The 25,294-nt window shown below is 35.5% G+C and overlaps 1 long non-coding RNA gene across 2 annotated transcripts in view; it reads right to left on the reverse strand.

The window, feature by feature from the left end:
• Positions 1-23,453, reverse strand: part of LOC309803932 — a 29,205-nt gene extending 5,752 nt beyond the window's left edge. Inside the window, exons 1-2 of one of the 2 annotated variants that reach the window (XR_014294025.1) lie at positions 23,326-23,453; positions 6,633-6,851 (exon numbers count right to left, since the gene is read on the reverse strand). This is a non-coding gene — a long non-coding RNA (uncharacterized lncRNA). Of the gene's footprint in view, positions 1-6,632; positions 6,855-23,325 lie in introns of both variants that reach the window. The other variant, XR_014294026.1, reaches the window with a different exon arrangement.
• Between the last annotated feature and the right edge of the window lie 1,841 nt (positions 23,454-25,294).

Below are 25,294 nucleotides of genomic sequence, written 5' to 3' on the forward strand. Positions count from 1 at the left end.
ACGGCAAAAATCTCCCAGAGATCTCCATCTCAACACCAGCACCCAGCTTCAGTCAACGACCAGCAAGCTACAGTGCTGGACACCCTAATCCAAACAACTAGCAAGACAGGAACACAACGCCACCCAATAGCAGAGAGGTGGCCTAAACTCATAAAAAGTCTGCAGACACCCCAAAACACACCACCAGACGTGGACCTGCCCACCAGAAAGACAAGATCCAGCCTCATCCACCAGAACACAGGCACTAGTCCCCTCCACCAGGAAGCCTACACAACCCACTAAACCAACCTTAGCCATTGGGGACAGACACCAAAAACAACGGGAACTACGAACCTGCAGCCTGCAAAAAGGAGACCCCAAACACAGTAACATAAGCAAAATGAGAAGACAGAAAAATACACAGCAGGAGAAGGAGCAAGATAAAAACCCACCAGATCTAACAAATGAAGAGGTAATAGGCAGTCTACCTGAAAAAGAATTCAGAATAATGATGGTAAAGATGATCCAAGATTCTATTTCCCAGATCCAAAATCTTGGAAATAGAATAGACAAAATGCAAGAAACAGTTAACAAGGACCTGGAAGAACTAAAGATGAATCAAGCATCGATTAAAAACACAATACATGAAATAAAAAATATGCTAGATGGGATCAATAGCAGAATAACTGAGGCAGAAGAACGGATAAGTGAGGTGGAAGATAAAATAGTGGAAATAACTGCTGCAGAGCAAAATAAAGAAAAAAGAATGAAAAGAACAGAGGACAGTCTCAGAGACCTCTGGGACAACATTAAACGCACCAACATTCGAATTATAGGGGTTCCAGAAGAAGAAGAGAAAAAGAAAGGGACTGAGAAAATATTTGAAGAGATTATAGTTGAAAACTTCCCTAATATGGGAAAGGAAATAGTTAATCAAGTCCAGGAGGCACAGAGAGTCCCATACAGAATAAATCCAAGGAGAAATACGCCAAGACACATATTAATCAAACTGTCAAAAATTAAAAACAAAGGAATCATATTAAAAGCAGCAAGGCAAAAACAACAAATAACACACAAGGGAATCCCCATCAGGATAAGAGCTGATCTCTCAGCAGAAACTCTACAAGCCAGAAGGGAGTGGCAGGACATAATAAAAGTGATGAAGGAGAAAAACCTGCAACCAAGATTACTCTACCCAGCAAGGATCTCATTCAGATTTGATGGAGAAATTAAAACGTTTACAGACAAGCAAAAGCTGAGAGAGTTCAGCACCACCAAACCAGCTTTACAACAAGTGCTAAAGGAACTTCTCTAGGCAAGAAACACAACAGAAGTAAAAGACCTACAATAACGAACCCAAAACAATTAAGAAAATGGGAACAGGAACACACATATCAATAATTACCTTAAATGTAAATGGACTAAATGCTCCCACCAAAAGACACAGATTGGCTGAATGGATACAAAAACAAGACCCATATATATGCTGTCTACAAGAGACCCACTTCAGACCTAGAGACACATACAGATTGAAAGTAAGGGGATGGAAAAAGATATTGCATGCAAATGGAAACCAAAAGAAAGCTGGAGTACCAATTCTCATATCAGACAAAATAGACTAAAGTAAAGACTACTAGAAGAGACAAAGAAGGACACTACATAATGATCAAGGGATGGATCCAAGAAGAAGATGTAACTATTGTAAATATTTATGCACCCAACATAGGAGCACCTCAATACATAAGGCAAATACTAACAGCCATAAAAGGAGAAATCGACAGTAACACACTCATAGAAGGGGACTTTAACACCCCACTTTCACCAATGGACAGATCATCCAAAATGAAAATAAATAAGGAAACACAAGCTTTAAATGATACATTAAACAAGATGGACTTAGTTGATATTTATAGGACATTCCATCCAAAAACAACAGAATACACATTTTTCTCAAGTGCTCATGGAACATTCTCCAGGATAGATCATATCTTGGGTCACAAATCAAGCCTTGGTAAATTTAAGAAAATTGAAATTGTATCAAGTATCTTTTCCGACCACAATGCTATGAGACTAGATATCAATTACAGGAAAAGAGCTGTAAAAAATACAAACACATGGAGGCTAAACAATACACTACTTAATAACGAAGTGATCACTGAAGAAATCAAAGAGGAAATTAAAAAATACCTAGAAACAAATGACAATGGAGACACGATGACCCAAAACCTATGGGATGCAGCAAAAGCAGTTCTAAGAGGGAAGTTTATAGCAATACAATCCCACCTTAAGAAACAGGAAACATCTCGAATAAACAACCTAACCTTGCACCTAAAGCAATTAGAGAAAGAAGAACAAAAACATCCCAAAGTCAGCAGAAGGAAAGAAATCATAAAAATCAGATCAGAAATAAATGAAAAAGAAATGAAGGAAACGATAGCAAAGATCAATAAACTAAAAGCTGGTTCTTTGAGAAGATAAACAAAATTGATAAACCATTAGCCAGACTCATCAAGAAAAAAAGGGAGAAGACTCAAATCAATAGAATTAGAAATGAAAAAGGAGAAGTAACAACTGACACTGCAGAAATACAAAAGATCATGAGAGATTACTATAAGCAACTCTATGCCAATAAAATGGACAACCTGGAAGAAATGGACAAATTCTTAGAAATGCACAACCTGCCAAGACTGACTCAGGAAGAAATAGAAAATATGATCAGACCAATCACAAGCACTGAAATTGAAACTGTGATAAAAATCTTCCAACAAACAAAAGCCCAGGACCAGATGGCTTCACAGGCGAATTCTATCAAGCATTTAGAGAAGAGCTAACACCGATCCTTCTGAAACTCTTCCAAAATATAGCAGAGTAGGAGGAACACTCCCAAACTCATTCTACGAGGCCACCATCACCTTGATACCAAAACCAGACAAGGATGTCACAAAGAAAGAAAACTACAGGCCAATATCACTGATGAACATAGATGCAAAAATCCTCAACAAAATACTAGCAAACAGAATCCAACAGCACATTAAAAGGATCATACACCATGAACAAGTGGGGTTTATTCCAGGAATGCAAGGATTCTTCAATATACGCAAATCAATCAACATGATACACCATATTAACAAATTGAAGGAGAAAAACCATATGATCATCTCAATAGATGCAGAGAAAGCTTTCGACAAAATTCAACACCCATTTATGATAAAAACCCTGCAGAAAGTAGGCATAGAGGGAACTTTCCTCAACATAATAAAGGCCATATATGACAAACCCACAGCCAGCATCGTCCTCAATGGTGAAAAACTGAAACCATTTCCACTAAGATCAGGAACAAGACAAGGTTGCCCACCCTCACCACTCTTATTCAACCTAGTTTTGGAAGTTTTAGCCACAGCAATCAGAGAAGAAAAGGAAATAAAAGGAATCCAAATCGGAAAAGAAGAAGTAAAGCTGTCACTGTTTGCAGATGACATGATACTATACATAGAGAATCCTAAAGATGCTACCAGAAAACTACTAGAGTTAATCAATGAATTTGGTCAAGTTGCAGGATACAAAATTAATGCACAGAAATCTCTGGCATTCCTATATACTAATGATGAAAAATCTGAAAGTGAAATCAAGGAAACACTCCCATTTACCATTGCAACAAAAAGAATAAAATATCTAGGAATAAACCTACCTAAGGAGACAAAAGACCTGTATGCAGAAAATAATAAGACACTGATGAAAGAAATTAAAGATGATACAAATAGATGGAGAGATGTACCATGTTCTTGGGTTGGAAGAATCAACATTGTGAAAATGACTCTACTACCCAAAGCAATCTACAGATTCAATGCAATCCCTATCAAATTACCACTGGCATTTTTCACAGAACTAGAACAAAAAATTTCACAATTTGTATGGAAACACAAAAGACCCCGAATAGCCAAAGCAATCTTGAGAACGAAAAATGGAGCTGGAGGAATCAGGCTCCCTGACTTCAGACTATACTACAAAGCTACAGTAATCAAGACAGTATGGTACTGGCACAAAAACAGAAAGATAGATCAATGGAACAGGATAGAAAGCCCAGAGTTAAACCCACGGATATATGGTCACCTTATCTTTGATAAAGGAGGCAGGAATGTACAATGGAGAAAGGACAGTCTCTTCAATAAGTGGTGCTGGGAAAACTGGACAGGGACATGTAAAAGTATGAGATTAGATCACTCCCTAACACCATACACAAAAATAAGCTCAAAATGGATTAAAGACCTAAATGTAAGGCCAGACACTATCAAACTCTTAGAGGAAAACATAGGCAGAACACTCTATGACATAAATCACAGCAAGATCCTTTTTGACCCACCTCCTAGAGAAATGGAAATAAAGACAAAAATAAACACATGGGACCTAATGAAACTTAAAAGCTTTTGCACTGCAAAGGAAACCATAAAGAAGACCAAAAGACAACCCTCAGAATGGGAGAAAATGTTTGCAAATGAAGCAACTGACAAAGGATTAATCTCCATAATTTATAAGCAGCTCATGCAGCTCAATAACAAAAAAACAAACAACCCAATCCAAAAATGGGCAGAAGACATAAATAGACATTTCTCCACAGAAGATATACAGACTGCCAACAAACACATGAAAGAATGCTCAACATCTTTACTCATTAGAGAAATGCAAATCAAAACTACAATGAGATATCATCTCACACCAGTCAGAATGGCCATTATCAAAAAATCTAGAAACAATAAATGCTGGAGAGGGTGTGGAAAAAGGGAACACTCTTGCACTGCTGGTGGGAATGTGAATTGGTACAGCCACTATGGAGAACGGTATGGAGGTTCCTTAAAAAACTACAAATAGAACTACCGTATGACCCAGCAATCCCACTACTGGGCATATACCCTGAGAAAACCATAATTCAAAAAGAGACATGTACCAAAATGTTCATAGCAGCCCTATTTACAATAGCCCAGAGATGGAAACAACCTAAGTGTCCATCATCGGATGAATGGATAAAGAAGATGTGGCACATATATACAATGGAATATTACTCAGCCATAAAAAGAAATGAAATTGAGCTATTTGTAATGAGGTGGATAGACCTAGAGTCTGTCATACAGAGTGAAGTAGGTCAGAAAGAGAAAGACAAATACTGTATGCTAACACATATATATGGAATTTAAGAAAAAAAAATGTCATGAAGAACGTAGGGGTAAGACAGGAATAAAGACACAGACCTACTAGAGAATGGACTTGAGGATATGGGGAGGGGGAAGCGTAAGCTGTGACAAAGTGAAAGAGCGGCATGGACATATATACACTACCAAACGTAAGGTAGATAGCTAGTGGGAAGCAGCCGCATAGCACAGTGAGATCAGCTCGGTGCTTTGTGACTGCCTGGAGGGGTGGGATAGGGAGGGTGGGAGGGAGACGCAAAAGGGAGGGGATATGGAAACATGTATATGTATAACTGATTAAATTTGTAAAAAAATATAATCAAGAGAAATATTTTAGGCAACATTATGTAAATCATCACCCTTATTAGATGAATTAATATTCTTGAAGTTATAGCTCATTTCATGGAAATCAGATTAACCTGATGTTATGGACATTGTCATTTATCAGTAAGTTATTTGTTAATATGCTCAGTATGTGACATAAAATATGTAACTTTAATAAGAGAATGGATCACCTCTAATAATTTAGCAAATCTTGAAAATGATAAGGATTAAAATTGTGGATGTATAAAGGACACAGAAGCTTGGAGAACTTTAAAACCATCTGGGCCTCCCTGGTGGCGCAGTGGTTGAGAGTCCACCTGCCGATGCAGGGGATATGGGTTCATGCCCCGGTCTGGGAGGATCCCATATGCCGCGGAGCGGCTGGGCCCGTGAGCCATGGCCGCTGGGCCTGCGCATCCGGAGCCTGTGCTCCGCAACGGGAGAGGCCACAACAGTGAGAGGCCCGCATACCGCAAAAAGAAAAAAAAAAAATATAAAACCATCTATTTCTCTCCTGTTTCCCTCACACAAGGAAATGAAGGCTGACACTTTAGCATGGTTTGGAAATCCTTCTAAAAAGTATCTGTCTTTCTCTTAGAATTAACAAGTAATTTAAAGTTTTAAGAACTGCAGAACTGATCACATGAATTACCGTAATTTAGTCAAGAATTTTTTTGAATATCCACTTTTGACAAACATTGTACATATATATACCAGGTTGTAGAGATGAATAAAATCATCCTTAGTCTCAAATAACTGAAAGAAAAATCCCCCAATATTAGTGAATACTGAGGAATTAAGGATGATGCTATGAGAAAATTTTTATAATGTGAAATTTATTAAGTTAAATAAAATATTGTGCTTTTGAGATTAGGATGACTTGGTTTTGTTCTAATGATACTGATGATAGACAGTGGTTGTATTTTGCAGAAGTTTTATGGGAGCAAAATAAAAACTTGATAATGTGATATAAATTTGGTCCCCCAAGGAGATTTTTATTGTTATTTCTATTGGTGTTGTTAATGAGAGAAATTTCTGTGATCTATTAGAAAAAAAAATGTGGATATCAATATCTAATCAAAAAGAAGGACAAAATAATGGATAATTAGAGAATATATATAACCAGTAAATTAAAAATATACTCACATGCTAAGGAAGCACAGTGGTGGAAGTTTTGCTCATCATAAAGCTTTAACAGTGAGTAGAAGGTATCTTGGTGTCTTGGGTGTGGGAAGATATGCTAACAACCAGTGATAGATCCGTTGTAAAATTTGGAACTGTTTCTTTGGTATTAAATTTCACTTAAGACCTGTGCTTCTGGACAGGATAGAGTAATAGGAACTGGATTTACTCTCCTGGCTTAAACTGCTAAAAGTAAAACAATATATATATATATATATATATTAAACAATACTTTTAGACATTGAACAACAAACAGCACAAGACAACGGTTGTATAAAGCTGTTAATTATAATGATAACCCATAAAAACCAGTGGCATAATATTTTGTGTAATACAGTTAAATGTTGGTGTTTGAACAAGTCCCTGGTCACCTGTGAAAAATAAAGGTGGATTCTCTTTTCATATTTATTAACAAAATGAATTTCATAGGGATGCAGTATTTAAATATGTTAAAATACTACAATTACTAGAAGAAAACATTTTTGTTTTATTTAATAAGAGTTAATTTTTAAATTTTTTATATTTTTATGTGTTGCATTTATTGCTTTAAGATTATACAAATATGTTTTGATATAATTTAATACATGCAGCATCAACTAGAGTATTCAATACACAGAGTATTCAATGGGTATAGGCTTAGTAGTGGGACCAAATTAGCCCTAGACTAAATTGTTTCACTTGCAGCCTAATAAGGCTTACAAGGAAGCCTCAAAATGATCAAACTATTTCTTAACTACCTCTCTGAGCAAAGTTACAAATATTTTAAAAAAATACAAATACGCCCTGCAACCAGTAAAGTAAAATTCACAATATCTGACATGCAATCTAGAATTACTAGGGATGCAAAGACGAAGGAAAATATAACCCATAACAAGGAGAAAAATTAATTAATGAAAACAGACTGAAAAATGGTACAATCAGTAAACAAAGACATTCAAACAGTTATTATAACTAATTTTCATGGGTTCAAAAAGTTTAAAGGAAAGCATCAACATCTTAAATAGACATATAGAGGATATAAAAATAACCCAAATTGAGTTCCTAGAGATGAAAAATATAGTTTCTGAGATGAAAAATCAACTGGATGGGATTAAAAGAGATGAGGCAATGCAGAAGCAAAGATTGACCTCCCTGCAAAAGCAAAATTTTGTTATTATAATCTGTCCCACTGAGTAGTCCAAATATAAAGTCTGAAATGCAAAATGCCAGCTTGGTCATCTTTTTCCATTTCAAGTTTGCTTTACCCTTTCTGGTTTGTGCTTCCAAAAATAATTAAAGTATAAAATTATGAAAATTGTATTCAATGGTATTAAAATGAAGCATCTATCCATTTTATGGATTGCCCTGCATAATGCAAATATCTAAAATCTAAATATTATGTGTATATATACATATATGTATACATACATATATGTATATATATATCTCACTAGCAGAATGAAAAGAAAATATGAAAGTACAACACAAGTTGTGGAGGAATAGAGTAAAGGAAAGTAAAATGATAGTATTTTTGTTTTTAGATATAGTTGCCCTACGCAGTGGAAAAACGATATACGGATTAGCATATTTTATTTTCTGAGAAGCATGAATCAATTTAAAAGATGAAAGGGCAGATGAATTTAAAGAATCATTAATTTAAATACATAATCAGTCTTCAATTTTTTTGTTACTGACAACATCCCCTTTAAGATTTTCAAAATGCTGAAAGGTGGGATTCCAAGATTTTTAGTTGCTATAGAAGCAATTATTAGCAAATCCTTTCTTCTAATCTCATTACAGAAAATAGTGCCCTTTGTGCCCAGAGAACTCCCATTAGAACAGATAGCTAGTGGGAAGCAGCCACATAGCACAGGGAGATCAGCTGGGTGCTTTGTGACCACCTAGAGGGGTGGGATAGGGAGGGTGGGAGGGAGGGAGACGCAAGAGGGAAGTGATATGGGAACATGTGTATATGTATAACTGATTCACTTTGTTATAAAGCAGAAACTAACACACCATTGTAAAGCAAGTATACTCCACTAAAGATGTTAAAAAAAAAAAAAAAGGAACTGCATTTCGGAGCAGCTCAGAACATAGGGTGTACCACTCTGGAGCTATCCTACATTTCCTGTGTCTGATTAAATATTGTGTATATATGCTATGTATTTATATCTCCATCTAAATATACATCTATATCTCCTAAAATACTCTCTCACATATAATGAAGTCACAGTTTCCAGATAGTTGTTCTGGTAGTCATTAGACAAAATATAGTCTCATTTATTTAAAAAATGTGAAATGAGAGAAATGTATGAAAAACTTGATCCATCTTCTGACTGAATTTGTGGTATTGGTACCTTCAGAAGAGGAAATAATTAATTTATTGTAAATTATTTTATTCCTCATTTATTAGAGAGGAAATTTATAAACTGAAACTATTAGGGCTTAAAGGGTTTTTTTTCCAGAAGATAATATCTGAGGTTCTCACCTTACACTGAGCAGTATATCACTAGTAAACAATCAGACAAATATGTACATTATTAAGTTATTTTCTTTTCACCTGGCTTTTTAATACTATCATCTGATTTACATCATATTAATTGACACTGCAATTTCTTCCTTGATTTGTATATATTTTTCTACAAACACTTTGCATTCCAACTTCCACGTATCTGATTTACTCATCCCTGTGATGGTCTTCATCTTCAGACATCTTGCTGTCTGGGCTGTTCAACCCTGTGACAGTAAAAGCACACTCACTAGGGACTAGGAGTTTGAGAAGGACATAGAAAATTGTTTGGAACCTGAAAAATATGGCTCCAGAATATGAAAACAAATCTGCAAAATTGAGATCAAAACCTGTGTAATTAATATTTTCAACTAATATTACTACAACAGCAACGTTACTCAGCTTTCATATAGTTATCTATAAATTATACTGGATATGTGACTTGGGCACATTTTAATGCATTTGATAACATTTAGGGTAAAGCTTCTAAAAGGGCAATTGCCTAGGACTGAGGAAGGTTTAAAAATGGCCCTGCACAGAATGAACTAGAAGTGACTTCAATGGGAGGCTGAGGCAGAGATGCTGGACCCGGAGAGTGACAGAGCAGGCGTACATTGGAGAGAGCTTTCCTATATAGGAGAGCCAAGAATGTGTTACTTATTGAGGGGGGAGCATGAAGGTAGTGGACCCTATAATGAGAATCCTAGGATTGCTCCTAGATTTCTAACTTGGATAAATGACAGGACGGTACTCTTTGGTGAATACTAAAGGAACAGCAACAGCAGCAAAAGTCTAAGAATGGAACTTTAACATATCACAATGCCACCTTTAAAGTAAATTTGGTAATCTTCTCCTTTTTGAATGAATGAAAATACATTAATTAAAGACACACACGGGCTCCCCTGGTGGCACAGTGGTTGAGAGTCTGCCTGCCGATGCAGGGGACACGGGTTCGTGCCCCGGGTTGGGAAGATCCCACATACCACGGAGCGGCTGGGTCCGTGCGCCATGGCCGCTGAGCCTGCGCATCCGGAGCCTGTGCTCCGCAACGGGAGAGGCCACAGCAGTGAGAAGCCCGCGTACCACCAAAAAAAAAAAAAAAGACACACACATTCACACACCTGCTAATATCTGCTCTTCTGCAATCATGTGTTTTCTGTATAGTGTCTAAATATCTATTCCAGTTGAAGTAGTGCTTAAACACTTCAATATGCCTCTTTTCAGCCAAAAAGAAAAACTGTCTATGACTGTTTCAACATATTTTGAATATATGTATAATCATTGCCAACTTGTCTGCTTTGCAGATTCTAGTTTCCTATACAATATTTAATATCTCCCTTTATTGAAAATGTCAGTGCTCAGTATTATGATTGTTTTTCATTTTTATTATATGTCTGAATATTAGAATTATTGATTAATCTCTTTATTAATGGAATAATCTCAGCACAATGTTAAATACACTTCTTCTCTACCATTATTATATGTTATTTTAAAGATTTTCCATACACTTACTTTAAATTGGATTTTCAGATTTTTCAGGCTTTTTGAAGTCAGTAGGATAGGCTCCAGTGAGTAAAAGAAATGCTGAAGAACAACAATATGAATTAAACAAATTTATGTAGTTAAGAAAGCACTAATCTAGTCATTGAGAAATGTATACTAATTTTTACATAGTATGTATATATAAATCAATAGTTTCTAAATGAGTTAATCTGCTGAACAAAATATCTTAAAATATGAATGAAAATATGTTGTAAAATCTCTATATGATTAAAGTACAAAAATTTTTATAAGCTTGGAATATAAATAATAAGCGCATTTTTGCCTGGGAGACAAGTTGTTATCTGGGAAACCTCAAGACATTTTGTAACTTATCGAAATCACTTTACTATCAATCTTGAGCATTTCTCCTATCAACTCTATAATTAGTATTGGAAATTACCATGATGACTCTATTTCACTATCAGGAACATTGAAGAAACTATTTAAAGTGCTAAACATTGGTTTTAACAAATAAAAAACAATTCATCTGAAGAAGATGTTACAATGAGCTGAGGAATTAAAAGATCTCAAAGTAGAGAAATTTCACTGACTGCAGTATAAACAACTTGAGGGTAGAGAGTGTCTGTTTTTCCTGTTTGCCCTCCAAATTTGGGAACAGTTTTATTTGCACGGTGCAGGGTAATAAGCAAATGTTTAACAAATGAAAAGTACTGAACTCATTACCTTGTGGTACAAATGAGGATTTCTTTTGTACTGTAACTAGAAGATTTTAACTTCAGCATTATGAATTATTAATGTCTTTATCTGATTCCCAGTTCTGTGTCAACCAAACTTATTTGAGTGATAATTAGAGGACTTCATGTTTATCCTATCTTCTAGGATTTCACTTTTGCATATCTGTTAATTCATAATTTTGACATTTTTATAGCACAACCAAAGACTATAAAAACACATAGAGCAAGCACTTGCCAAAGAACTCTAAATAAAACACATCTCAGATATGAAATTAGATCCATGCTTGGTTATACTTCAAAGTGCTTCATCTAAAGAGAGACGTGCAACACTGCTGCATGAATTCATCACCTAGGGTGACTTTTAAACCTACCAACAGCTGGCCCCTCTATCATATCTGATTTTATTCAATAGTCTAAGTGATAATAATTTTTGGATCAAGAACTTTATTTTACTGGTTGTAAAGGTGGGCACATGCACACGCACACAATCCCCAGTGCTTTTCAAAATTGTGGGACAGAATTAATCATAACTATTGCGTTTAAATGCCATTTATCAACTTATTAAAGTGCAAGCATGCAGGGAAAATAAGCTAAAGACAAGACTTTCGTTTTTCAATTTATTTTTTAAAAGTCTTGTAGAAATCTTTATGAAATTAACACAAAATGGTGGTACCAAAAATCTTTTTGCTTTGTTTATTCCCTAGTCTGTGGCAATGTAAAGAGTGGAAGTTAAGCCGGAATTTAAGTTAAGGAAAGCTATATTGTATTAAGTTTAGCCAAAATTCTCTAACTTGCCATATTTTTTCAAATAAATAAACTTTCTATTCTCTTCCCTCTCTCCTCATCTCCCTTAAGGTATGTCAACTCTAACCCCGCCCCCCCATACACACACCTTGTTGCCTCTGATATTATCTCCTCTACTAGAGGTGCTTTTGTACTTATTGCTACACAATAGTTCAACAATAAAATGTGATAAATGCAGGCAAAGGTGTTTCAAGAAAGAAGGTAAATGTCCTTACACATTTTCAACATAGAAACAGAATTTTTCAAAAATGAGTTACAAAACAGCAAAATTAAAAAAAATAGTTATAGATAAAGTTTGCAGATAATGTTGTCATCCCTCTTAAAAGAAGAGGGATAAGGCACAGAAGAAATGTAGTGTTGAGGACAATGAAAATCAGCAGTTATTGCAATCTATTTATGCTGCATTCAATGGATTTAGAAGACAGAGGCTTGAGTGCTGTCGTTATTACTTGTTTGCCATTTGATGGTGGGCAAAATATTTAATTTCATTGGGTTTCTCTTTCTATGCCTCTAAAATGTGGATTCCCAGGCTAAGAAAATATTTCAAATCTTTTCTATGTCTAAAAGTCACAGACCTTAGTGTACCCTTTATAAAGGCCACATTTTCACAAAAGATAGCATTCTTGTAAAACACCTTTATAGAAAGAAAAAGCTATATTTAGAAAGCCCACTCAGTGTCCAGGGTTTTCTGAAGTCGTACTGCTGTTTGTAACCAGGTGTAGGCCAGTAGGACAACACATTTGCTTTAATAACTGTCCAGATTTCTTGGAGTTAAAGATAAGTTTTTCGTTATTCTAAGTGTTGACCTAAGAAATTATTGAAAATAAGAATTGTTCTAATTTACTTCTTGAATTGCCCAGTTCTTACATGGCCTGACATGAAAGGTGATTTAAAAGATTGCATTTAAGTTTGGACATATAGCCTTCATCCTGCTGTTTCATCACAGACCTCTTACAAGATAAACACGTGCAACCATTTTGAGTTTCTGAATGGGAGTGCTCCTTAGAGTATTTTCCCCTTATAAATTTCTTGCCAACTTACTCCAATTTGAATGCAGGTAGAAATTTATAAATTTCTCCAAGAACTTATTTTTATTTTTATGAATCTTACTGATTTTGTGTTAATACCGAGGACTTTATCAAATTCATAGACATTTGATAGAATAAAAAGCAAAAGCATAATTCGGAAAAATCCAAAAACCTCAAATAGAAAATAAGATGCTATGTTGTTAGTAACAGAAATTAGCACAAATAGACTGAAAAACTGACCACCATTGTAAACTGAGCTTTTAACTATGGCAGTCACCAGGAAAAGGAGGGTTACTCCTCTTTTTTTGCCTTCTTTTAACAATCTCGAAAATTAAAGAAAGATTGAAATGACAATAAAAATAATTTATTTCCCAAACCATTTGAGAGTAGTTGCTAACACAATGCAATGTCTCCCCCAAATCCTCTAGTATTTCCTACAAACATATATCCAAATATAATCATGAAAATAAGGAAATTAACACTGACACATGACCACAGAGCTACTAATCCTCAGACCCCTTTCAAGTTTTGTCAATTATCCCCATCATGTCCTTCATAATAAAAGGATCAGCCCAGTGTCACATGTTGCATCTAGCTGTCCTGTCTCTTTAGTTTTTTAATCTGGAAAATTTTCTCAGGCTTCCGTTGAATCTCATGAACTAGAAAGTTTTAAAGAATATGGATCAGTTATTTTGTAGGATTTAGCTGTTTGTATTTGTCTCATGATTATTCAGGATATGTGTAGTTGGCAGGAATAACACAGTGGTGAAGCTCTGTTCTTCTCACTGCTTCCTATCAAACAATTTTGGCAAACTTTTAACTTGTAACCTTACTGGAATATCATGTTACTCATTTGATTAAGGTGTATCACCCAGTCTTCTCCATTGTAAAGTTATTTTTTCTCCTTCATTATTAATAAATTTTGTGGTAAGGCACTTTGTAATTATGAAAATATCTTGTTCCTCATCAAACACAATTTACACAATTTAATTATTTAAATCAGTATGAACTCATAGACTCCTATTTTATTCAATTGACTATAATACATTTCTGCCATTATTTATTTTGAGGCTGAGATTGTTCAAGATTTGTCCAGTGGAAACCCCTTCAGTTTGGCTTCTATATCCTTTGATGTTTCCCAATTATTCTGTGATATCTCCCTTCTTTTTTTTTAACATCTTTATTGGAGTATACTTGTTTTACAATGGTGTGTTAGTTTCTGCTTTATAACAAAGTGAATCAGTTATACATGTATCCTCATATCTCTTCCCTCTTGCATCGCTCTCCTTCCCACCCTCCCAATCCCACCCCTCTAGGTCACAAAGCACCGAACTGATCTCCCTGTGCTATGCGGCTGCTTCCCACTAGCTATTTATTTTACGTTTGCTAGTGTATACATGTCCATGCCACTCTCTCACTTTGTCACAGCTTATCCTTCCCCCTCCCCATATCCTTAAGTCCATTCTCTAGTAGGTCTGTGTCTTTATTCCCGTCTTACCCCTAGGTTCTTCATGACTTTTTTTTTTTAGATTCCATATATATGTATTAGCATATGGTATTTGTCTTTCTCTTTCTGACTTACTTCACTCTGTATGACAGACTCTAGGTCCAGCCACCTCACTACAAATAACTCAATTTCGCTTCTTTTTATGGCTGATCCCTTACTTCTTGAAACAATAATATGTTCTAGGGTCATCTTATATTTTCCCTGTAGTGCTTCTAGAATCAGCCATTTCTCCAAAGAGCTTTAGTTCCTTCAGTTGGAGAGCTGTATTTAGAAACCAAGATCTGGACACTAGGTGTATTCATTGCACTTGGGAAGCAGTGGTCCCAGGTACTCTCAATAGGCAGAGCTAGGGGATTTATGTACATATATACATACACACATACGAAAACACATATTCATAACCATTTACACATATTCACAAACACATTCATTAACATATGCATACATATAGTCTATGTTTTTTTCTATAATGTCTCTATATTGAAAATCATGTGCTCACATTAACATCCTCCATTCCCTTTCAACACCCTTTCATTCTAGTTTTTGCCCTTTTCATATTTTAACTCCCTCCACAGATATTAAAATAACACTGATTACCATATTCTTAATATCCTTAATTATTTGATCAATCTTCCTGTATTTAAGTAAATTCTTGTAGCTGCCACTTTCCCATCCATACATTTTCTCCACCTGGCACGGGTTAGGACAATCTGTACAGAGTGGTTGCCAAGGCCACTTCCTCATGTGGATGCCCTTTCACACGAATCAGACTTCAGCAGTCAACTCCAGGCTCCCTTATGCAGATATCCTCTCCCCTTTCTCAGACTCTGAGACCCAATGCCAAATCATTTGGTTCCTTGAATGCCCACCTCCCCCATGCTGACAAAGGGTTATTTTACCTCACTTAATGGACTAATTTGTTCAAGAAGGGAAGGGATCACAACACTATAAAGCAGTTATACTCCAATAAAGATATAAAAAAAAGGGAAGGGACAAGGAAGGGGATGAAGAAAGGGAGGTGGACAGGGACGAACAGGTATCTTTCCTTTCTAAACAATATTTGAAGAGGTCCTTCATTTAGAAGTTGCAAAGACATTATGAAGTATCAGCTGAAGAACTGAAACTATGACATATATTTACACATCTGTATCCCTACATCTATGACACACAATGTACACCTAATTTTATAGCAACCAAAATATAATTTAACAAAACTTATGATGCTTAGCCATACACTTTAATACTCAGCATCTTAAAAAAATGTGCAGTGCCATTTGGCTGTTAACTATCATCCATTTATATGAATGGATTTGTAAAACTCCTAGCCAAGAGTGCTAGGGATAGCGTCTCTACTGGTCCTTACTGGATCTTCTTCTTCTTTTGTCACTCTTTTCAGTCATTTGTTGATTCTCGATTGTATCTCATTGGTGAATTGCATGACCATTGGTAATCATATCTGGGCAAATACCCCAGCTTGGTGTCTCTCAAAGGGCTGACTGAAAACCACCTGCAACAGAATCAACTGTGGTACTAGATAAGATTCAGGTCCACAGGCCCTGTTCTGATTTCCTGCTCAGAAGCTCTTTAGAGAGTAATGAGTATTTGGAAAATACCTTAGCTAATTCTCACACATTAACACTGAAACCATGGTGGAGTTTGCATGTCTACAATTCCTCAAAGTTCACGGTTTAAAACACATAGGTCTCACCAACTACAGTTCTTTTATTTTAGCTTCATCAATTCACATTTGTTATTTAACCAACTTGGAAATTGCCAGATGTGTGAAGAGGCGCCAAAGTAAAATGTATCTATCTTTTGCAAAAATGTCTTCTACCAAATATCTCTACAAAATGAAATGTAAATACCTTCTAAGATCTTGCTTGGAGGAATCTTACAGATTTTTTAAATCTTCCAGGTTTTAGGGAATAGCAAGTGCAAAGGCCCTGACGTTGGGAAAGCCACTGCAGAAAGAAAATCTGGATGTGTGTGTGAGAGAATAGTAGTAGTAAACGAGCTTGGAGAGTAGGGCAGAAGAAATACTGAATAAAGCATGTGGGACAGGTAAAAAGTTTAATTTTTATTCTAAAGTGATGGGAACAGGTTTTGGAAAATAATGTGATATGATTCATGGTTTTTTGTGATTATTCTGGCTATTGTATTGGTTATAGACTCTAAGGATTGGGGCAAGAGGGGAGGAAGCAAGGAGGTTGTGGAAGAGGCTGCCTATTGCATTAGATGAGGCAAGCAATGATGGCTTGGAGTAAGTAAAGACGGCAAGAGTAAGGTGAGAGGTAGGTGCATTCAGGATGTATTTTCAAGTTAGACTGGCAAGAATTTCTGATGGACTGGACACAGGAATTGTGGGAAAGTGAGAGTTTAAGGATGAATCTAACATTTTTGGCCTGAGCAACTGGATGAGTTATGGAGCCAGGAAAAACGGGAGTGCAATGGATGGATCAAAGCAAAATATTTAGTTTTATTTGCTAAGTTTGAAATGTCTATTATGCATAGACTGGAGATATTTAGTGGGAAATTGGAATTAGGAGTCTGGAGGTTAGGTGAGTGCTTAGGGCTAGAAGTACGAATTGGGGAATCATAAGTCATCTTCCCATTAAAGTAATGGGACTAGATTAAAACTCATGAGTAGTTAAGGTAGATGCAGAGTGAAGGGGGCCAGGAATGAGCCTTAGGGCATTCTAACAGACGTTGAGGGATGGGAGGCATCACCAAGGGAGACTGCCAAGGAATGGTGAGTGAGGAGGGGAGAAATCTAGGAGAGGATGGTGTCCTGGTAGCCAGTGAAACAAAATATTCATTCTGGAAATTATGAGGTTCATTTCCCAAAGTTTCTTGAATTGATGATCATTTGAAACTTGGTATTTTAAAAAGAGCTTTAGCAAACAGAAAAGAGAATAATTTTCTATCATGAGTGATTGATTGCAGTAGCATGGGGAATGGAAACGTTGTGAAAAGGGAATCAAGAATCTATGTAAAAGACAATTTTAAACAAAAGTATTCATTTAAAACACAAGTACACAATATTTAGACATTATATTTTGTCTTTGTATCAACAGCAGCTACAGCCTGCTGTAAGTGAAAGATGAAGGATTACAGTTTAATATCAAATCAGGGAAAAAGGTGAAATAGTTGAATTCTTTGTAGATTTTTAATAGATTTCAAACCTCTATTGGTTTTGAATAATGTCATATTTCAAACATAATTTTCTAAATAATCATAGCAATTTTAGAATCAGAATAAACCTTATATAAAACTTATTTAAATGCACATATAGTTCATTTTTACGGGTAAAACTAGGACTCTGGTCTTCTGATTACCCGTACTATTTCTTATTGCAACACACTGTTTAAATGTATAGATGATTGAAAAAAAGAGCATACCAGTGATCTCTTAAATGTTTTACAAAATATTAAGTAATTAAAATTAGGGGAAATAAAGCTCATGAGGATTAAATTACAGGAAGAGTTTATAAGAGGGCAAACAAGTAAGAGATGTTTTTCCACACAGATAACTATGAGGTTTTAGTAGAAAATGACCAAAACTGCATTTATAAGGTCATGATACTAGCTAAATGAAATAAAGACAACCATCATGTGAATAACATATAATTTTGAAGGTGAATTTTGAATATGGAGACTGATACAGATTAACATCTGATTATAATAAAAATCAGATCGGCAGGGTAACAAGGTCTTCTTCATCCCATCACAGCTTATCAGGAATAAGGGAACCTCTTGATACTTTGGTATGTGCCATTTCAGGACAATGAACTTGCTACAAAGTGAACACATGACATAAGAAATAGTTTAGAAACATAAATATGATTGAAGAAATCCATGGATGGTGAAAGCTATGTTGGATTATTTCAAAAAGTTAGGGATGACTAGGTTAGGTAACTTCTCTTTTTAATAACAGAATAACTGTCACATGAAAGATCTCACTATGCCATTGACAAAGATAAAATTCCGGGACGCCATGGCTTCACAGTCTAATAGTCTAGAGATACAATGTCCAGTATAGTGTCCATTAGTCACAAGTGGCTATTAAATACTTGAAATGTGGGCAAGTTTGACTTAGGAACTGAAATTTTAATTTTATTGAACTTACATGTAAAAATTTAAAAACACATGTGACTAATGGCTGTAGTTTTTGACAGCACTAAGAACATTTCCATTATCATGGAAAGTTCTATTGACCAGAGCTGACCCATAACCTTTTTACTTAATTTTACATTTATTCCTCTTTGCTAAGAAAATCCTCTCTCTTACTAAAAAACAATATTAACAAGATGGCTAGATATAAGCTCAAGATGCAAAAATCTATTGGATTTCTATAATCCAGGAACAAAGAGAGAGCTTAAAAAATATTTAAAATGGAAAAAAAAAAACTACCTAGGAATAAACCTAAATAAAAATGTGCAAGACATTTATGGAGAAAATGAAACCTTATTGAAAGTTATTAAAGAAGTCTTAAATAAATGGAGAGGTACATCTTGTTTATGGATTGAAAAGACTCATCATATTGGTATAAGTTTTCCCCAACTTAATTTATATAGTCAATACAATTACAATAAAAATACTTAATAGAGGTTTTACAGGATTGCCAATTCTGAAATTTATGTGAATGGTCAAGAACAGCTCAGACACACCTAAAAAATCCATTCATTACAAAATGGTCCTGGAAAACTTAATTATTCATAAGAAAACAAAGAAATTGGATAATACAGACAAGTCGATTGTAAGTGCATTAATGGCTTGAATATAAAACAAAGATACACTAGAACTTTCAGAAGAAAATATACTATATCTGGGTAGCATTAAACTAGGGAAGGACATTTTAAGTAGAACAAAAAGACACTAAGCTAAAAGATAAATTTGATTTCATTAAAATTGAGAGCCGCTATTTATCAAAAGACAACATTAAAGAAGTTAGAAGGTATGAAATAACTTATTTGTGTCATATATAGCTGACCAAAGATTATTTGCTTGTATTTAAAAAACAATACAAATAAGTAGGAAAAAGATAAACAGTAGAAAAATGGACAAAAGATATTCTCTGGACTTCACAGAATAGGAAACATAGGCAACTGTTAAACAAATGAAAGGATTCTCAGCCTATCAGTAATTAGAGAAATACAAATTAAAATTGTTATGGACTGAATTGTGTTCCCTAAAATTCGTATGTTGATGCCCCATCTCCCAATGTGGCTGTTTGGAGACAGGGACTATAAAAACATAATTATGGTTAAATGAGGTCATAATGGTGGGGCCCTAACTGATATGACTGGTGTCCTTGTAAGAAGAGAAAGAGATAAGAGGGATGTATACACACAGAGAAAAGGCCATGTGAGGACATGGCAAGGAAGCAGTGGTCATCTGCAAGTCAAGGACAGAGGCCTCAGGAGGACCCAAAACTGCCAACATCCTGAGCCTGGACTTCCAGCCTCCAGAACTGTGAGAAGATAAATCTCTTGTTTTTTAAGCCACTGAATCTGAGGTATTTTGCTAGGACAACCTGAGCAGACTAATACAAGGAACAAAAGACTAGAATGGCCATTCTAACTGGTGAAGCTATAGAGCAAAAGGGCTGAAAATTGATTCCATAACTTTGGAAAACACTTTGACATGAATTTTTAAAGTTGAATATTTGAATTCCCGACACCTCAGCAATTCTACTCTTAGTATGTCTACTATTTTACTTATGTTAAATCTTGCACATGTGTACCAGGAAACATTAAAATAAATGTTCATGGAAGTACTGTCCGTAATAGGCCCCAAACAACCCAAATATCATTAATAGAATAAACACATTTTCTTGTATTTATACAATCAAATATTATACAGTAGTACAAATGAATGAACACTAGTTAAAGTAAAGTGGATGAACCTTAGAAACATAATGTTGAGTAAAAAAAGCAAGCACAGAAGACTAAAGTATGATATCAATTTTATAAATCTCAATAATAAGCAAAATCAGATAAAAATTATGTGGGTGTTCAACATAAAGCCAAGATCAGAGTGATTTCTTTGGTGAAAGCAGGAAGGTGGGATCAGGGTAGAGAACAGAGAGAAGACTCAGCAGTTTTGATTCTAGTTCTTAGTTTTGGTGGTGTGTTTGCAGGAGTTTTTATTATTTCTCATAACTTACATACAATTAAATATATTCTTTTGTATATTATCTAATAATATTTAAAAAATCAAAATCCATTATATACCAAAGATAACCCCTAGACATTAATTATAGAGAGTCCATTTTGAAACAACATACATAGTTACTCATAAAACTTCTGTAGTTGAAAGCTTTTAGCTATGAAATTCTTCCCCCTTCATAGGAGGACTTTATGTTCCATAATGAAGGAAAATTGTTCCTACTTTAGGACAATTTGCCTTCTTTATTTAAGTGATACTAGTTCTTTGGCTGCCTAGAAATTTTAAAAACAACTGATAACTACATCTACTGCCTGCAAGAGAATAAAGGAAAAGGAGCATAGGAGGCAATCTCATACATTATTGATAAACACATACAAAGACAATATTGGTACAAAGCTATTTCTCCATATAGCAACTCTGAATTTTATTAATAAACACACACACACACACACACACATATATATATATATATATATATATATATATATATATATATATATATATATATATCAAACATTAATAAAAGAATAAAATCCAATATGAGTACATTTGCTCTTTTTTTGCAATTAGTTCCAGGATTCTATTTTAGATTATTACTTCATACCTGCGAGAGTTGGGTGTGTGTTTGTGTGTTTGGTTTTATGGAAGTTGCATTGTGCTAAATTTTACATTTCTTTCTAGAATTAAATGGCTTTTGTTATCCCTTGGGAATACTGAAGATAGCAACAACAGATTACTACCTACTGGTGGAAAAGTATAAATAGCAATTTTAGCTGCTAGTGATTCTGAAATTGCCCTTAACTTTGTCCTTCTAAAAATGCTCCAAGAATTACGTTTTGCAAATCCACAGATTTACTATCCATATTCAAGTCATTTACGTGGACAAAGAATGTAGCCTGCGGTATCAGTACAAAGGATGTTATAGCCATCAAGCCATCAGCCACTGAAGCCACCCCCAATGCTGCACCCTGAGGGGATTCAGGATGGAGAAAACAGGATACTGGCGCTAGATAATTAAAGTGCACTTCAAGGGAATGATTTCCATGAGACCAGATTCTTGCATCTCACCATATATAGAAAATTGCTAAATTTATTAAATTAAGATGTCTAGTTTCTTTAATTAACAGTAATCTTTTGATGTTCCAACTACCTGGGTTTTTTTTTTGCAAGAACCCCTAAATATCCTGTGCTCTCCCTTACCTCTTCGGAACAGTCCCTCAGAGCTATCTGAGAGGCTGTCTCCTGATTTAAGTCCTCAGTATGTCCTCCAAATAAAACATAATTCTCAACTTTTAGGTTGTGCATTTTTTTTCAGTCAACATTTAATTGTATGGCTCACGTAGGTACTATGCTTAGATGTAATGGGATGAGCTGTAAATTATTAAAACTAGATAAATTCTGTCAGCTCTACCACTAGCTGAGATCACGCTTTCATCTCTGCATACTTCTGTCATAGACCTTGGTAGATAGGGGGTCTGTGTTGGTCTTAAAATTATTCTTAGAATTGTGGGGACTCATTCATTCTTTCAGCAAATTTTATTGCTTATATTCTATGTGTCAGTTACAGTGCTGGGTCTTGAAATATAGAAGTCAACACACGAAAATACAAGGATAAAACACATTTTCTACCATATTAACTCTTTTCATTCATTAATTCATCCCTAAATCATTCAACAGGCATCTTCTTATTGAATACTGATGAGGGGTCAAATGCTATGCTAAACACTGAGTATATAACTGCAAATGAGATGGGTAGGCCCTGATTTTGATGTCACTACTATCTTTTGTCCTGCCATATAATGGGACAGCTTCATTATTCCCTTTACCTTAAGTTTTTATCACAAATTGCTAATGAAAATAAAACTGTTAGTGGAGTTTCAACATGCATAGGTAAATGAGAACACAGAACTCCCCTTTCGCATGCCCCATTCTTCTCCTTCTAACTCCCTATGTGAACCCACTTTGTGCCAAGACCAAGAATTTGTGCCCCAATAAGAACCAAGCTGATTTCCTCACACTGACTGGGGCTATTGCTCACTTAGAAGACTTGATGCTTAATTTTGATAAGCAACTAGAAGACCATGGAGACAACCTATAAAAATGCTTTGTCTTGGGAGAAAACACTAAAAAGGGTTAATGTGCTGTTCCACATGTCTAACCTCCTGGGATTAAACCACAGGCACCAAGATCACCAAGTGTACTTGGCAACAATGAGTTAAAAATGAAAACAAAAAGCATCATACTGTTATTGTATTCATTTCCCCCAAGGCACTCTCTGATAAACACCACAACCTCTAAGGGAACTGAGAACAGCTTCCTTGTGGGGTAGGTTAGATATGCACCTTTTTCCAAGCAGTTATATCATACCCAGCTATCAGCACACCTTACTTAAGGTGATTGTAATGTATGAGATTAAATGTTCCTACCTGATTGGAAACCTTCTTGTCCTCAATTCATTGGCTATACTGGATTATTTTTCTTGGGTCAGACCTCCAGAATTCTACCAGAAATCGTTCCTTTGGGGAAACCAGGCCTTCCCAGAAACTCAGGAAACTGAAATGGAGACAGCAAGAGAGAAGGAAATTATTTGGACATATAGACCTCAATTGTTTGGTTTTAAGTAAACGTCCAAGCAAACATCTTCTAAATGGTATAATAACTTTAGGGAAATTCACAGTTTATAAGTTTGTGTACTCATAAACTGAACATATTATGATAAGAGTACAGGTTGCATTTTGTGTCTTCAACTCAAGCAAAGACTTCAAAAAAGGCCCAGTTATCCTCTGTTCATTAAGACACAAAGAGAGGGCAAAAAGGGCAAGTTTCTAAGTCTTTTTCTTTAAAATTTACTTCCTTTCTTTAGCCTTCATCAAGATCTTCAGGAAATTAACTTTACTAAAGTTAATTATTCATAAAATAAACATACGAACCTGCAGAAAACTATTTCACAGAGACATGTAATGTAGTATATCCATCGCATACATGCACCATGAGCTTGTCTTTTCTAGCACTGGCATACACAAAACTCTGTGTGTGTGTGTGTGTGTGTGGGAACATGTGTGTCTTTTTTTTGTGATGGAGCCATAGGGAGAAAATAAATCTATTGGCTGCAATTCAGTGATGTAGAAAGATTTAAGGGTAAAGGAAAAGGCTACATCAAGTGAAGCAATAAAGTCATGAGGTTGTGATTCCATAATAATAACAATAGCAGTCTTCTGTAACCAAGGGAGCAGGCTCCTCAAATTATAGTCACACCTGTTAGACCATCTGCCCATAAATTTCACACAATCATTAATGGAAAACAAATGGCACTGTCTCTCCTTCCCTTTATCCATTGGCTATTCTCATATAAATGATTTTTCTCTTCAAGGTCGTGCTCTTTCCTATCTGTTTAAAAATATTAGGATTTAGGAGGAGTGATACATAATGTGCCATGCCTTGGTACTTGTACCAGTGATGGCTCTGTAAGGAGCACTGGATTGTTAGGAGGCTATAAATTGAATTCCCCTAGAAGCAGAACCTGAGGCAATAATTTGAATGCAAACTGTTCATCTGGGAGGTGCTTCCAGAACGCTCAGAAGTGGAGTGGGAATTGAGAATGGAGGCATGGAAGGAAGCCAACAGAGGTGCATTACTGAATCAATTACTCCTGCAGGGAACTGCTGCCAGTACTTCAGGGGAGTTCTGTGAAACTCTATAGAACATGTCTCAGAGTTATCCCAAGAACTGGTGAGAAACTTGAAGTACTTATCTTCCAGTCCCCTCTGTCCTTGGTTGAAAGCTACACCCAGATACATTAACTCCTGTACATTTCTGGCCTGCCCTAAGGTGGATAATTGCAGGTGGAGGCATGAGTCTATCAGCATATACTGGAATGATGAGTGCTGGGGAGATATGAGTGGAGCATTGAAACCATCTAATACAGTTGTGGCAGGAGATATTAATTATTGGCTTGCAAGTCCAAATGGGTAACCTTAAATTCCTGGGTTAATGGTTTTACTTTGAGGTATTTAAGCATGATGTATGAGTAAAAATTTCCTCTATTAAATCAAGTTGAAGATCCTAAGTCCCTAATCTTCTGGAAAACTGTGGGGATCTTTTTAACAGATTTTTGAAAAGTAACATGATTAAGATTTCAAACTGACCATTCATTCATTCATTCATTCACTCATTCAACAAACATTTATTGAACACCTAAAGTATGCCATGGGTTAAACTAGGCACCAGTGTTACTGTTACTAAAATCACTATCGTGCCATCTAGAAGTCAATGTATTGTGACACTCAAATAAGAAAATCCATAGTTACCATGAAAATTATTACAGAGTGCTATAAGAAGACACGGTAAGACCTTAATTCATGCCATGGACAGTAGTATATGGGGGATATCAGTAGG

Source organism: Mesoplodon mirus, assembly GCF_964341445.2.
Source record: "Mesoplodon mirus genome assembly, chromosome: 1".
Taxonomy (NCBI): Eukaryota; Metazoa; Chordata; class Mammalia; order Artiodactyla; family Ziphiidae; genus Mesoplodon; species Mesoplodon mirus.